The sequence below is a fragment of the Manis pentadactyla genome, chromosome 1, assembly GCF_030020395.1.
Source record: "Manis pentadactyla isolate mManPen7 chromosome 1, mManPen7.hap1, whole genome shotgun sequence".
Lineage (NCBI taxonomy): Eukaryota > Metazoa > Chordata > Mammalia > Pholidota > Manidae > Manis > Manis pentadactyla.
The window spans coordinates 23,162,102-23,179,519 of NC_080019.1; the positions used below are offsets into that span (position 1 = coordinate 23,162,102).

Below are 17,418 nucleotides of genomic sequence, written 5' to 3' on the forward strand. Positions count from 1 at the left end.
ATTGGCTTTCAATGATTCATGAATCAGGCAGCATCCATCTAGCAACAGAAAGGAGCTCTGCAAAGCTGTAGAAAAGGAAAGGTTTATAAAGGCAGAAAGGGGGCAGAAAAAGGAAATATTAGCAAAGAATGCATTCTTTCAGGCCAGGTCACCTTTTTAAGAGGAATGGAAGGCGTCTATCAGGCACATTATCTCACTGGTGCTGTCCAGCTAATTTCATGTGGACTGGTTAAAGGTTACACTCCTGGGGCAATTGAAAGTGCAGTTAAGTTAGGTATTAAGTCTTGGTTTGCTGATGTGGGGTTTAGCACAATTGACTCCATTTTGGGTCTACTCTTTCCTTTTTTTTTGAAGCAGAGTAAAGTTTTATTTAAAGGCACTTAAAGAGAGAAAAAAGTGCAGCAGGCAACCTCAACGAGGAGAGGCGCCCTGAAAGGTTAGAGAGAGAGAGTTTAAGATTAAAAGGTTACGCACTTAGAAAGTGTGGGGGACCTCAGAGAGAGGAGCGCTTATTCTCTCCCTTTTAACAAATGAAAAATTTGTTTATTTGCATGCAAAATGTTGCCCTGTACTTCTCATGCCCTACCCTCACTCTACTTGTGCCTGGTCACTGCCATGATGGTGTTGAAGATTTAGGTCACGTTGAGGTCCCCTCCCTGCCATTTTTTCCCCTTTCATGAAACATTTAGTATAAGAAAAGATACTACATTCCAAGCCTTTGAGGAATCTGTAGATCAAACACATATATACCTCTTATAGTGTATATATAATACCTCTTTTAGGGAACCATCTTTTTATATATTGGACTGCTGCAGAAAAATGATTACATTAATGAGTGGCTCATCCTTGTTACACTAAGATTTTGAAAAGGTGCATTTGCTGTATTAGACTCTGTTTGAATGGCTCTCCTTAATCTATCTCATTTGGGGAAGTAGTTTACCTAATACTTACACCTATATCAGAACAAATTGCATCTTGTTTCTTGCTTTTGCAAAAGTATTTGTGATCATATATAATTACAACATGGTCTGCTTTTTTCTTCATATGGCAAATAGTACTTTCCATTTATTATGAACTCATGAAATTTTTTGATGGCTGGCAAATTGTTGCCAAGTAAATTATATCATTGTGTCAATTTTACTTAACTCTTCTCCACTTATTAGGCATTTAAATATTTTCCGTGCTTTACGTAGAGTATTTATTGTTTTCTTAAAAAAATGTTCTTTCTTGGAAATTTTGTCTAGTTTCCACCTATTTGATCTTGAGTATGGTGTCTTGTGGTTTTGTTTAGCATTTGCATTAGCTTCTGCCTTTTGTACGCTTTAAGTTTTTGGGGTTAGCATAGCCTTTTTGCTGTGCTCTCCAGGACACCTCTAGGCATTGTTCATCTGTACCTCTGTCAGGTAGGACAATTTCCCAGCCTTGTTCAAACCCATGTTTTTCTGGTTGTACAGTAGGGATTAGGCCATTCACTGGTGGTTTGAAACTTATCTTCCTGGTTAGGCCTGATGATACGAGATGTGACTGAAGCCAAAGTAAACTTTTGCCATCAGATGGTAAAAGACTCAACTTTCTGTTATGAATGTCTAGGTAAGTCAGAGGTACCAGGGAATTTTGGGGGAGTATCGCACATTTTAAAAGAGTTGTTCATGAAAGTTATTTGTGGGCCTATCTTTGCTACTTTATACATCGTTGTCATTATCTTAATATGATGCTGCTGATACATGGATATGGATTTATTTAGTTTCACAATTTTTTCTGTTCTAAAAGAAACATGTAATTATTAACAACTCTTAGAGGACAGAGGAATCCTTCTCTACTTTGTCCTACACAGCAGGAGTCTCTCATTTTTGGTTAGCATTCATATTTCTAAATAAAGATTTACTTTTTGTTTAAAAATTTTTATGATAAAGATAGCGCAATCTGAAGAGAACCCATTCAATGGGTGGTAAACAGGTGGTAAGTAGGAGGGTAGGAGAAACTAGAAAAACTTAGATTGGGTTTTTACAGTTTACTAATGACTGTGGGACATGTTTTATTCTTTTCTGTAGAGTTCGGAAGTTTCTTCTGGGAGTTTTCAGCAGTGCCAAGAATTGGAGAAATCTTTTCTGCCCCTCTGAGTGAGCAGCTACAACACAGCAGAGAGCAATCACAGGTAATGTCTTTTTTCTTATTCCTACTGATACGTATTCAGTAATGTTCAATAGTATACTCTAAAAAATAAGCCTTCTTAAACGTACACATCCATGTGAACATTATCTTCCTCAAAACAGTCTTTTTGAGAGGCTATACTCTGTCATCTACTCAAAACATTTAAACATTTTTTTCTTTGGGAACTGTATCCAGATCCTCCAGTAACAGTCTTCTAAACATCCTATTTCCTGTGGTGGCAAATCTGCCCTGTGAGGGTGTATTTGGAAAGTAGCCTAAACTTCTGGAGAGCTAGGGTGATCAATCTAGGGAGCTCTAATTTTGCTCAAAATACCAGGAGAAATAAAATAAATGAAACTATTTTTTTAAAAAATTTGTATATGTGTTTGAAGACTCATGCACTGTACTGGAAGTTAGTTCTAAGAAGTGACTAAGTTTCAAACAGTGCAATATTGTTAAAATAAATGGTTGGGCTTCGCAGCCTACAGAGAAGCATATGTTATGTACTTAACAATGTAAATGTTGGTATTCTTTCTTACTAAAATAAATCAATCTGTTAGTATTGTAGAGAGGGTTCCTATATTAATCAGGTTTAATGAGATCTAAATTTCCTCATAAGATAAACTTCTAAGACATTGTAATTCACATCTTACTGGTGGTGCACTTTGCATTGTTTCTCTGTGTGTTATTAGAGTGCTTGTTAAAAATGAACATTAAAAATTACAATTACTAGGCCCCAATCTTACTATTTTTTTATTTAAAGGTATATCATATTTACTTCCTTGATTTTTGCTTTGGATGAAATAATGCAAATGTTTTTAATACATTGTTTTGACGCAGGGATGTGTTCTCAAGTAGGTTATTATTAGATCAAATTGAAAATATGTTTTGAATAAAACCATACTTTGAACTTTATGTTTATAAATTCAGAATGGATGTATTTTTCCTTGGGTGCAAATGGATAAATTTATTTTTGTTACCTGGATGCCCGGTACTAAGTTTTATGAAATGCTCTTCAAATTTGCTACTAAGTTGTAATCCAGATATCTTACTCAAATTGAAGGTAAGAGTAATAGGATAGGCATGGGAGGCCGCTGGAGTCTATGCTACACAACACTTAGCATCCAATCCAGCATTTATCAGCAAACATTGTGATGTAAGTTTTGCTGTGCAGTTTATGGTTCAAACAGATGAACTGCTTTCTTTCTAGTGTCCTGAGATTTTGTGAAGCCCTTTGAATTACCCAAGTGAAAGGGAGTATTAACATGAAATGAAGCACTAGCCTTTGATATGAACTTATTTTCATTACCACGTGCATTCTTTTGTATATTCCAATAAATTCATTAATTTTACAGAACGTAAGCTTTTTGTATAGTGATTTTTTTAGATATTTTCAATTCTACAGATTACACTTTTGTTTTAAAAGACATTTACAATATTATAACATTCTGTACATGTTAATATTGAGAGATAATATACTATATACTTTATGTAAAATAAATATGTGACAACAGATTTTTAAAGTTAAGGCTATTACCTTCATATGCTCATTTCTTTATTAAAATATTTAATTTATTGGTACCAAGTATCCCATTCATTTTGTGCTTAAAATTTGTGCTAAAATATGCAACATAAGACTTAACATTTTAACCATTTTTAAGTGCTAGTTCAGTATTGTTAAGTATATTTACACTGTTGTCCAACCCATCTCCAGAATGTTTTAATCTTGCAAAACTAATATTCTATACCCACTAAGAAAACAACTCCCCCAATTTCCTTGTCAACTACCATTCTACTTCTGATCTCTATGAATTTAACCGTTCTAGATACCTCATGTAAGTGGAATCATACAGTATTTGTCTTTCTGTGACTGGCTTATTTCAATAGAATAATGTCTTCAAGGTTCATCCATGATGCAATGTGTGTCAGAATTTCCTTCCTTATTAACACTGAATAATATTCCATTTTTATACATATGTATGTATTACTGTACCACAAATGATATGTATGTATGTGTTTGTGGCTTTTTTGTTTATCAATTTACCTGTCAATGGACTTTTGAGTTGCTTCAATCTTTTGGCTGTTGTGAATAATGCTGCTGTGTACATGGGCATGTAAGTATCTGCTTGAGTGCCTGCTTCCAGTTCTTTTGGATATATACCCAAAAATGGGATTGCTGGATCATATGGGAATTGTGTTTTAAATTTTTTGAAGAACCACCATACTGTTTTCAATAGTGGCTATACTATTTACATTCCCACTGGTAGTACACAAGAGTTCCCATTTCTCCACATCCTTATCAACACTTGTTTTTTTAATTTTTAAAAAAATAGTAGCCATCCTTTTGGCTGTGAGGTGATAGTAACTCGTGGTTTTGATTTACACTCCCCTAATGATTAGTGATGTTAAACATCTTTTTATGTACTTGCTGGCCATCTGTGTATTTTCTTTGGAAGAAATGTTTAGTCAAGTCCTTGGCCCATTTTTTAATTGGTTTGTTTGTCTTTTTGCTGTTGAATTGTAGGAGATTTTTATGTATTCTGGATATTAATCCCTTATCAAATATATGGTTTGCAAATTTTTTCTCCCATTTTTCTGGCTGCCTTTTCACGTTGCTGATTATATCCTTTGATACACAGATGCTTTAAATTTTGATGTAATCTAATCTGTTTCACTTTTGTTGACTGTGCTTTTGGTGTCATAGTCAAGAAATCATTACCAAATCCAGTGTTAATGAAGTTTTCACTTATGTTTTATAGTCTTTGATTTTATTTTTGTTTATTTTAGGTCTTTGATCCATTTTAAGTTACTTTTGTATATGATGTAAAGTAAGAATCCAGCTTTGTTCCTTTGCATGTGGATATTCAGTTTCCCCAACACTATTTGTTGAAGTGAAGTTTATACTTTTAAGACAGTTTAAGAAAAGGAAAAGAAAAGCAGAGAATCATAAATGGCTGTGTGTGTCTATGTAGGAATTCCCAGAAAGACCTCTTTCTAATAAGAAAATATTGCAGAAACAAAAGAGTATTGCATGGATTTGAAGCTCACCTTAGGCTAAGATTTAATAATTGTAGGTAGGCATAGAACCTGTGTTTAAGTTTTTTGTTAATTATCTGGTGGGCAGTGACTTTTTTTTATTGAAATATAGTTGGTGAACAATCTTATATTAGTTTCAAGTATACAAAACAGTGGTTCAGCAGTTACCCACTATTAAATCCTCACCCCATCTAGTGTATTACTCTCTGTCAACATAGAAAGATGTTATAGAATCATTGGCTATATTCTCCATGCTCTACTACCATCTGTGTGACCAACTTATATTATGAGTGAGAATTTTTGTGCCCTTTTATCCCCCTTCCTTTCCACACCCACCCACCCCAAGCCCTCCCCCATCATAACCACTAGTCACTTTTCAGTGTCTATGAGTCTACTGCTATTTTGTTCATTTTAGTTTGATTTGCTTTTATATTCCACAAATAAGTGAAATCATATGGTATTTGTCTTTCTCCACCTGATTTATTTCACTTAGCATAATACCCTCTAAGTCTATCCATGTTGTTGCAAATGGCAGGATTTCTTTTTTATGGATGAATAATATTCCATTATGTATATGTACCACATCTTCTTTATCCATTCATCTATTAATGGATACTTTGGTTGCTTCCATATCTTGGCTATTATAAATAATGCATCAATAAACAGATAGGTGCATAAATCCTTTTGAATCAGAGATTCTCTTTTCTTCGGGTAAATTCCTAGAAGTGGAATTGCTGGGTCGTGTGGTATTTCTATTTTTAGTTTTTTGAGGAACTTCCATACTACTTTCCACAGTGGCTATACCAATTTACATTTTCACTAACAGTGTAGGAGGGTTCCCTTTTCTCCACATCCTCACTAACACTTGTTAATTCTATCTTGTTATTAGCCATTCTGACCGGTATGAGGTGATATCTCATTGTAGTTTTGATTTGCATTTCCTTGGTGATTAGCAATGTGAAGCATCTTTGCATGTGCCTGTTGGTCATCTGTATTTCTTTGGAAAAATGTCTGTTCAGGTCCTCTGCCCATTTTTAAAATGGGGTTATTTATGTTTCTGGTGTTGAGTCTTATGAGTTCTTTATGTATTTTGGATGTTAACCCTTTATTGATAAATCATTTACAAATATATTCTCCCATACTGTAGGTTGCCTTTTTGTTCTGCTGCTGATGTCCTTTGTTGTACAGTAGTTTTTTTAGTTTGTAGTCCCAGTCATTCATTTTTTATTTTGTTTCTCTTGCCCGAGGAGATGTATCCAGAAAATAATTGTTCATGCTTATGTTTAAGAGATATTTGCCTGTGTTTCCTTCTAAGAGTTTTATGGTTTCATGTCTTACATTTAGGTCTTTAATCCATTTCGAGCTTAGTTTTGTATATAGAGTTAGACAGTAATACAGTTTCATTTTTTTGCATGTAGCTGTCCAGTTCACCCAACACCAGTTATTGAAGAGGCTGTCTCAGCAATAACTTCTTATGAGTCTGGGAACTCATAATGGTAAACTCTGAGTTTTGTCCTTCAGTTTTGTGTGTGCATGTGTGTCTGTCCTGTTATAGGGCTTTTCTCAGTTAATTCCAACCAGTGAGTGACCCTCTAATGTTTTGGGGACCTTTAGTTTCAAGGTCATAAGCAGAATCAATATTCTCATGGTAAAGAATAAACAATAACGAATCCTGGTGAAAACTGTAGACAGCTTGACCCATTCCCTTCTCTGTGTAGCAAAAGTTACTTGCAACCTGTTTCTGCCTCTTAATTCTAAAAAAGCAGATGTATGCTGACAGCATGATATTTAAACTGGTTTTGAAAAGGTCGAAAACCAGATATTGTGCCCTTAGAAGTGAGGTTATTTTGGGGAGGACAGCTGGGTGTAGGGGTTTGAGTGGGGAGAATACAAAAGCAAATAGACATAACTGAGAGGAAAGCATGGGCAAGGATACTTAGAAGGTTGAGGGAGCACCTTAGGCTGGTGTAGGAGTAACGTGGACAAAGAAAGCGGCAAACATTTAGGTGGATTGCCTTCTTCAGAGGAAATGACAGCAGAGAGTAAAGGCAGCACAGCCAGAACCACAAGTGGAAAATGGGTTTGTGAAGGGTGGAAGACAATGTGGTACCAGACGCGCCGACAGTCCTGAGGAGATGCTGTCAGTGGAATTCATCTGTTACAGATTTTGGATGTGTCGTAGGAACAGTGAGACAAATAGCAGATTGGCAGAGGTGATTACAGATATTCTGAGCTGTTGAGAGAATTATATATTTTAACGTAGTGTTTCAACGTTAAGAGCTGTCTCTGTGAGAAAAGAGTAGCAGTTACAACAGTATAAGAATGCTGTCCTTCCTAGTGTGACACTGAAATGTCGGAGTCCTGCATTGGGTGGTGAGTGAGGAATATTTTTCTGTGGCTTTCCTGACTTTGTGTGGGACCAGTGGGAAACCATCTTCTAAAGTGGTTGTGGAAAAAAACCTAGTTTCAAGACAGGTTTGGGACTAGAGTTTCTGCACAAATAACACAAATATCTGCCTAAAATGACTTCCTATATGTCAAATAATCAAACTTTTATTCTGAAGCCTGTTTATTCTGCACATATCTTTTCATAATTTGATAGATTTAAAAATCATGATCTATCTCTGTCTTTTTGTGTGTGTGAATTTAGTCTTTTTATTAAGTCATTTTTGTCTCTTCACATGTCCCATGACCCTTGTAATTTCATTCTAGCTTAGTCTGGATTTTTTCCAGTTCTGGGTGTTTCTTCTCATGTACCAGAATGGCTTAGAATAATGTTTGCAGTTTATGTTTGATCATGTTTTCCATTTCATTTTCACCATCCTTCCCGAATACCCTGCCTTTTCTTGGACTGTAAGGGTCCAGAGCTGCTGCGTTGAATTGATGTACTGAGAGAAAAGTCTTAATGGCTCTAGTCCAGCCCAGAGATTCTCAAACTGTGGCCCCCAGGTGAGCAGCAGCCTCACCTGGGCATGTGTTAGAAATGTAAATTATTGGGTTGGACAGAAACTCTGGAGGCTAAGACTCAGATATTTGTATTTAACAAGTGCTCTGGGTGATTCTGGGGCATGTTGAATTCTGAGAACTGCTCTGGACACTCTAGCTGGAGGCTGTTGTCTGACCCATTTATTTTCTCTGGCCCTTGGTCTCCTCATATGGTAGATCAGGAGTTCTCAAACACTGGTGTGCACATAAATTATCTGATAAGCTTTTTAAAAAATATATCAAAAAGCAGTGAAGATGCCACAGAAATCAGACAAAACAAAGAAATACAAGGCATCCAGATTGGTAAAGAAGAAGTCAAACTGTCACTATTTGCAGATGACATGATATTGTACATAAAAACTCTAAAGACTCCACTCCAAAACTACTAGAAAAATATCTGAATTCAGCAAAGTTGCAGGGTACAAAATTAATACACAGAAATCTGTTGCATTCCTATACACTAACAATGAACTAGCAGAAAGAGAAATCAGGAAAACAATTCCATTCACAATTGAATCAAAAAGAATAAAATACCTAGGAATAAACCTAACCAAGAAATTGAAAAACCTATACCCTGAAAACTATAAGACACTCTTAAGAGAAATTAAAGAGGACACTAACAAATGGGAACTCATCCCATGCTCTTGGCTAGGAAGAATTAATATTGTCAAAATGGCCATCCTGCCCAAAGCAGTCTACAGATTTAATGCAATCCCTATCAAAATACCAAGAGCATTCTTCAATGAACTGGAAGAAATAGTTCTAAAATTCATATGGAACCACAAAAGACCCCGAATAGCCAAAGCAATCCTGAGAAGGAAGAACAAAGCAGGGGGGATCTCACTTCCCAACCTCAAGCTCTACTACAAAGCCACAGTAATCAAGACCATTTGGTACTGGCACAAGAACAGACCCACAGACCAGTGGAACAGAATAGAGATTCCAGATATTAACCCAAACATATATGGTCAATTAATATATGATAAAGGAGCCATGGATATAAAATGGGGAAATGACAGCCTCTTCAACAGCTGGTGTTGGCAAAACTGGACAGCTACATGTAAGAGAATGAAACTGGACCAATGTCTAACCCCATACACAAAAGTAAATTGGAAATGGATCAAAGACCTGAATGTAAGTCATGAAACCATAAAATTTAGAAAAAAACATAGGCAAAAATCTCTCAGACATATACACGAGCAACTTCTTCATGAACATATCTCCCTGGACAAGGGAAACAAAAGCAAAAATGAACAAGTGGGACTATATCAAGCTGAAAAAGCTTCTGTACAGCAAAGGACACCACCAATAGAACAAAAAGACATCCTACAGTATGGGAGAATATATACATAAATGACAGATCCGATAAAGGGTTGACATCCAAAATTTATAAAGAACTGATGCACCTCAAGAAACAAAAAGCAAATAATCCAATTAAAAAATGGGGAGAGGATCTGAACAGACACTTCTCCAAAGAAGAAATTCAGATGGCCAACAGGCACATGAAAAGATGCTCCACATCGCTAATCATCAGAGAAATGCAAACTAAAACCACAATGAGATACCACCTCACACCGATAAGGATCACCACCATCCCAAAGACAAACAACAATAAATGTTGGCAAGGATGTGGAGAAAGGGGAACCCTCCTACACTGCTGGTGGGAATGTAAATTAGTTCAACCATTGTGGAAAGCAGTATGGAGGTTCCTCAAAAAACTAAAAAGAGAAATACCATTTGACCCAGGAATCCCACTCCTTGGAATTTACCCTAAGAATGCAGCACTCCAGTTTGAAAAAGACGGATGCACCCCTATGTTTATCACAGCACTATTTACAATAGCCAAGAAATGGAAACAACCTAAGTGTCCATCAGTAGATGAATGGATAAAGATGTGGCACATATACACAGTGAAATATTATTCAGCCATAAGAAGAAAGCAAATCTTACCATTTGCAAAAACATGGATGGAGCTAGAGGGTATTATGCTCAGTGGAATAAGCCAGGCAGAAAAAGACAAGTATCAAATGATTTCACTCATCTGTGGAGTATAAGAACAAAGAAAAAACTGAAGGAACAAAACAGCAGCAGACTCACAGAACCCAAGAATGGACTAACAGTTACCAAAGGGAAAGGGACTGGGGAGAATGGGTGGGAAGGGAGGGATAAGGGGAGAAAAAAAGGGGGGCATTACGATTAGCACACATAATATATAGTGGGGAGCACAGGGAGGGCTGTACAACACAGAGAAGACAAGTAGTGACTCTGTAGCATCTTACTACACTGATGGACAGTGACTGCAATGGGGTATGTGGGGGGGACTTGGTGATGGGGGGAGTCTAGTAAACATAATGTTCCTCATGTAATTGTAGATTAATGATACCAAAAGAAAAAGATATAATTCACATGCCAAAAAAAAAAAAGCAGTGAAGCTTTCCTAGCCTCATACCCTGAGATTCTGATTCAGTAGGTCCTAGTTGACCCAGTTATCTGCTTTTCAGCAGGCTTTCCAAAATAGCTCTCATGTCTATGATCTGGACCATTGGATGTCTCTTTAGTTTCCTTCAAGCCCCGAAGGTAATGTTGTTTAAAATGACTTTTTTGGTGGGGGTTCAGTAACTGAAATCTTGTGGGTCAGAATTGTATTTCCAAAAAAATAAAATTTTGTACTATACTACATGAGGGTTCTTGGAGGCTTGTTCTCATTGCTCAGTTCACTCACTAAAAGAGGCTTCTGACTTGTGTAAACTTGGAAATTTCATTATGTGGTTCTTCTAGGTAATTTATAAGAAGAATAAACTTTAAACTTTGGTTCTTAGGGAGTACTACTCTTTTTAGTGGGCTATTTTTGTTCCTACCCTTTATTTCCAATCTCTAAGCTTGTTCCCTTTGCATGATAACATGTTTCCCTCATCTCCCTGTCATTCATATTTTTGTTTCTTTGATTTTTATGGTATAACAGTATTAGAAGTATTTTTCACGAGCCTTCCTCTTGTCTCGGGCTGCTTCTTCTCAGATGTTTTCCTCTGGCTGTCCCTTGAATGTTAGAGACGTTCTGGAGGAGACACCCAAGTTACTCCTTTCCCCACATCTCACCCATATGCTGTCCCCTCAGGGCCTGCGTCTTCATGTCTTCCCGGTCCTGGCTCAGATGTTGCCCTACCACCAGCCTTTATAAAGTAGCACCCGACTCTCACAGTTTTCTTCTGAGATTTACCTCCGTCCAGTCAGCTTCCTGCTGGATGTCCTGTAGGCAGATCAGGTTAACTTAGTGAAAGTGAACTCCTTCTCCCCCCTTGCGGTCTGTGCTGCCTCTTGTGTTCCTGTCTTGGTGAGTGGCATCACCATCACCTTTCACACAGCTACCATTTCATCCAGCATTTCCTCCGTACCGGCCACTGTTGTAACGACTTTCACGTAACTCCTCACAAAATCCTTTGAGATAGATTCTGTTATTATTTCCATTATCAGATGTGGAAACTGAAGCATACTTCTTTTAGACTGTATCGCTTCATTGGTTTACTTCTGTGTTTCTATCACCCAGCATAGATGTTCAAGAGATATTGATTGTATGGAAGAATAAATGAATACTTGAATGAGCTAATTGATTTCTGCCATTTCCACCTGCTTGTTACCTTTGCAAAATAAAACTCTAGCAGGTAATATATTAGTTAGGGTTAGGTTCATCCATAAATAATTATCAGAATCAATAGTCCATGTGCATTTAGGGGATTATTTTTCTTCCACATAAAGTTAAGTCTGGAACTAGGCTACCCAGGCTTAGCAGAGTGGTTCCTTGATTATCAGACAACCAGGTTCCTTCTGTATTTTCTGCTCCACCTTCCTGGGTGTGATCCTTGCCCCTGTGTTCTCATCTCACGATGGCTGCCAGAAGTTAAGCCACCTGCAGGTGCTCATTCTAGGGAAGAAGGGAACGGTCAAAAAGCAAGAGAGAGCTTGCCAGCAATCTGCCTCCTGTCCTCACCCCTTTTAGGGGCTTTCCTAAAGGGCCTTCCAAGTATTTCCCCTTTTACTCAGTGATCAGACACTATCACAGTATCACCCCTGGCTTCAGGGGAGGCTAGGAGGTAGAGTTTTTGCCTTAGTTCTTGCTGCTGGCTCTAAAATGGGTTATGTTAATGGGAAGGAGAGAACAGATACTGAATGTTAACTAGAAGTCTCTACATAGCTTAGCATGATTTCTTCTTAAGTGATCATAGACAATTTTAGTAAATAGTTTGCAGATCAGTATGTCAGTACTTTTTAAAAAAAGAGTGCATACACACACACACACACACACACACACACACACAGTTCCAACATGGGTTTGAACTCCACAGGTCCACTTACAACATGGATTTTTTTCAGTAGAGTACTGTAAATATATTGTCTCTTCCTTATGATTTTCTTTTTTTTAAATTTTGATATCATTAATATACTATTACATGAGAAACATGTTTACTAGACTCCCCCCATCACCAAGTCCCCCCCACAAACCCCATTACAGTCACTGTCCATCAGCATAGTGAGATGCTGTAGAATCACTACTTGTCTTCTCTGTGTTGCACAGCCCTCCCCGTGACCGCTTACATTATACATGCAAATCGTAATGACCCCTTTCTTTTTTCCCTCCCTTATTCCTCCCTTCCCACCCATCCTCCCCAGTCTATTTCCCTTTGGTAACTGTTAGTCCATTCTTGGGTTCTGTGAGTCTGCTGCTGTTTTGTTCCTTCAGTTTTTCTTTGTTCTTATACTCCACATATGATTGAAATCATTTGGTACTTGTCTTTCTCCGCCTAGCTTATTTCACTGAGCATAAAACCCTCTAGCTCCATCCACGTTGTTGCAAATGGTAGGATTTGTTTTCTTCTTATGGCTGAATAATATTCCATTGTGTATATGTGCCACGTCTTCTTTACCCATTCGTCTACTGATGGACAGTTAGGTTGCTTCCATTTCTTGGCTATTGTAAATAGTGCTGTGATAAACATAGGGGGTGCATCTGTCTTTTTCAAACTGGAGTGCTGCATTCTTAGGGTAAATTCCTAGAAGTGGAATTGCTGAGTCAAATGGTATTTCTATTTTGAGATTTTAAAAAATATGGAACGCTTCACGAATTTGCATGTCATCCTTGCACAGGGGCCATGCTAATCTTCTCTGTATCATTCCAATTTTAGTATATGTGCTGTCAAAGTGAGCACCCTTATGATTTTCTTAATAACATTTTCTTTTCTGTAGCTTACTTTGTTGTAGGAATACAGTATATAATACATATGACATACAAAATCTGTGTCTATCGACTTTATGTTATCAGTAAGGCTTCTGGTTAACAGTAGGCCAACTTCTGTTCAATTTAGTAGTTAAGTTTTTGGGGAATCAAAAGTTATATGAGGGTTTTCAACTGCATGGGCAGTGTGTGTGGGTGAGCACTCCTAACTCCTGCATTGTTCAAGGGTCAACTGTATACTTTGTGGATTTGAAGGAAGTTGTACCTTTCCCTGTCTTTGTGCTTTACATAAAATTAGTAATCTTTTTGGATATTTTAGGATATTTAATTATAGGCATCTAAAAGATCTAAGTGATTACTTTTTTGAATTTTAATTTTTTCTGGGTATTTGTACTTGTAAATTTAGAGCACATTTTCTTAAAGTCTCATTGAGATGTACCCCAGAATCTTCTTGTGGAAGTGTAAATTGCTAAACTGTTTGGCAAAAGATTTGGCAGTTGGTGTCAAGAAATAAGGTATCTCTATCTTTAATCTCCTTCTGTTCATTTCTCTACATATCTAAAATCTTAATTCCATAAATTGGGTGTTTTTTTTTGAGAATTTAATGGCTTGGGGAAGTGCTAAGGATGTGCAGTAATGTTCAATGGAAGGAGCAGGAGTCAAGATTTAATCTCAGGTCATTAAATTTTCAGAAAAAATGCAGTTTTAATAGTTGTTCTTTATTCTATTCTATGGATGTCCCATATGTATTAATCCTTCTCTTTTTATTGAACACTTAGCTAGGTCCAATTTTTCACTATTAGAAATTCGATGAATGACTTGATACATTTGTGTATAATTTGGTTTAGATTTCTGGGTTTTTAAGATAGATTTTTAGAGGAATGAATAGAAGATATTAAAGATATAGATCCCTTATTTGTTAATATCTATTGCCACATCTTTTGTCAAATGTGTATATGCACATTTGATTTTATAAAATTTATGAATTTATTAGGAAGTGTAGAAAAAAGACTAATAAGAAATTAAAACTTTAAAAATAGTTTATCTTTTGTGGTGGTTTATTTTTACTGTTCTAATATTTTCTTTATATTTATGTTTTTCAATGGCTGTTGTTTTTATGATTTAAAAATGAATTGAGCTGAAGATAAAGAGTATAACTTCTATATTGATAATCTGCTGTTTTCCTATTTAGGAAAGGTGAAATCATCAAAGGTGAAATTTTAATGTTGATGTTTTAATTAAAGAAGAATAAGCTCACAGCAGATATATCTTCTAGGTTTGTAATTTATATATTAGACATGTTTGCTTGCATTTGTTTAGAGATAGTCTTGATTTTTCTAGTAACTTTGACCTTGCTTAATGAAATCTAGTAAATTGAAATAAACAAAAGTTGCTGGATCTTTTTCTTTTCCTCTAGTGGCATTGGTTGTAGCTGTTAAAACAAAACCAGAAAACTTAAACTCTCACATTCAGTAGCTGGATTGTGTGGTCCTATGGTCATTTTTAGCTTGTATTCATTTCCAGAGTAATCCTGTTAATATGTGAGCATATATTTGTTTCTAGAGGCAAAAGCTGAGAGGATTGTGGAGCACATGTGTGCATGTCAGTAACCCTTAAGCAAGGTAGGGTGTCTCATATTCACAGACTCTGTAGCTGGGAATAGATTAATTTTAGAGATGCATTCCAGAATGTTAGATAAGGAGAGAATAAGCAGGTGACAAGAGGCAACAAAGGGCCAGGGAGTTTATTTGAGCGCAATCTCGGGCGATGTTCCCTGGTCTGGCTAGTTACAGGCTGGGGAAGTTGCACCCAGCAGGGGAGGCGGGGAGTTTTTAAAGAAGGTAGGGGGAGACAGAGCTTAGATTTACAGCGGCATGAGGATTGGCTGGCCTAAGGCACACATTTCAGGTTGGGAGGGGGCAGCAGCCGGGAACTTTGGCACGTCATCAGTGTCCGACGTGCTTACCCCTCCCTCTGGTGCCTCCAGCCTTACATTCCAGACTTTTGGTCATAATGGGTGACGACTAGATCTGGCTACTTCTGGCTGAGGAGGGGCGACATGGGTAGGGTTAAGGCTGGTGGGAGGCCAGAGGAGGCTTGGAGGGAAGGGGCGAGTACTGGTGTAACAGCATTTGGTTTACTGTGATGTGAGATAGTTCTGCTAGGTGTTGTTGTAGCAAGTTAGGCTTTGTCCCGTCTAGTGCTGTTGTCCAGATGATGAGAGACAGACTGAGGCTTGTTCGTAGCAGGCAGCCTGGATGAAAGAATGGAAAGATGAGCATTGGGCAGGACAAGGGGGTATCTTTCTTAGGAGTGAGAAGTAAGGTAGGTAGGAGAGGTGTCCAGGGGAACTTGAGATAAGAGAGTATAAGGGTTAGCAATGACCGGGTGAAGAGGGACTACAGCCTCGTTGATTATCTGCAGGTCTTGAACAAGCTGGTAGGCCCCTGATGCCTTCTTGACTGGAAGGATTGGAGTGTTACAGGGAGAATTAGTTGGTATCGGAAGCTTTGGGAAAGAAGATGGTTAGTGATTGGTAGGATGCCCTTGCAATGGGCTTGGGAAATAGGAAATTGGGGTCTAGAAGGAGAGGAGGATGAGTTCTTGAGGTGGATGAGGACTGGAGCATGATGGCTCGACACTATAAGAGTAGAGGTGTCTCAGACTATCGGGTTAACACCAGTCGACAGTACAGGAGGGTCTGTGGAGGCCTCAGGGCTACAACTTATATTGGCTAAGACGATGAGTGAGCTCGGTTGGGGATGACTAAGAGGCAGGGAGATAGAGGCACCAAGCTTGGAGAGGAGATCTCTCCCTAACAAAGGGAAGGGACAGGACAGAATGAGTAGAAATGAGTGGGTAAGAAGATGTCTCTCAAATGTGTAGGCTACCGGACCTGTCTCTAGAGGCTTAGAGGGGGTTCCTATGACACTCACGACCGAGACTTGGGAAGGAAGGTAAAACAGAGTAGGCAGCCTCCGTGTCCATTAAAAAGGAGATGGACTTACCCGCTACCTACAGCATGGCTCTAGGCTTGGCAAGGGTGATAGGGGTGTTCTAGTCTAGGCATCTTCAGTCTTCAAGTAGGCCCAGCAGGTCCGGAGGGGAGTCTCTCAGAGGGGGCCTGCCTCCCACAAGACTCTGTCATGGGGGAACGACTTTCCCCAACTGGGCACTCTACTTTCCAATGACCTCTCTTACTGCAAACTGGGCAGGGTTTAGTTGGCTTGTTGGTCGAGTTGGGGCATCTCTTTTCCCAGGGGTCTTCTTGGCCAAACTGGAAGCAGGATCCTGGAGGCTCACGAGCCCCGGACCAGTCTTTGGTGTGATGAGACCCTTGTCCTGCCAGCCGCAGGGCTGCTGCGAAGGCTCAGGTTTGGGACACTGTTTTCCTCTCATGTTCTTCATCACAGGTATTGGAAACTTTAAAGGCCATGGTTACCAGGTCATGGAGTGGAGTTTGGGGTCCCTCTTTTGCCTTATTAACTTATGTCTTATGTAACTAATCCTTGTTCTGGTGAAATCTAGTTCTTTACTAGTTTAGGAGTAATAAAACAGTGACTATAAATGACAAAAGACTTACAAATGACATTGGTTAAAGATCTGATGAGAGCTTACTGTAAGACAGTTGACATAAGGAAATTCGGATATTTCTCTAACACAAAACATTCAGTAACAAAGTTTAGCATAATTTCTTTTGACAGTGTTTTCCAGGTAAATTAGCAGGTAATTTTATATCAGATAAATAAGCCAAACTGGCTAAATACTTTCTCTAATGAGAAAAAAAGCTAAATTGGCTAAATACTTCTTTTAATGAGAAAAAATTCCTCTGACATGTTCTAGGGGCTCTCTGGAAAATATTAGAGTTAACTAGAGGCAAAAGCACCTTCTTGAATTTGATTTTGGGAAGCTGTTAAAGTTTTTTTAAGGCATGTGTCTAAATAGAATCATAAGTTACTATGAAACAATACTTATCTATTTAACTAGAATGACAATAAAAGATTTCAAGGCAAATACAG

General features: G+C 37.9%; 1 protein-coding gene and 1 non-coding gene across 6 annotated transcripts in view; one reads left to right on the forward strand and one right to left on the reverse strand.

The window, feature by feature from the left end:
- The window catches only part of FHIP1A (FHF complex subunit HOOK interacting protein 1A), a 246,957-nt gene that overhangs the window by 74,042 nt on the left and 155,497 nt on the right, over nt 1–17,418 (forward strand). For all 5 annotated transcript variants that reach the window (XM_057494042.1, XM_057494059.1, XM_057493990.1 and 2 more), the window contains exon 2: nt 2,052–2,155. The gene's annotated coding sequence lies outside the window, so the exon portion shown is untranslated. The remainder of the gene's footprint in view (nt 1–2,051; nt 2,156–17,418) is intronic.
- On the reverse strand, nt 13,267–13,373 carry LOC118913766 (U6 spliceosomal RNA). Its single transcript, XR_005025329.2, has one exon. It is a non-coding gene; the product is annotated as a U6 spliceosomal RNA (small nuclear RNA).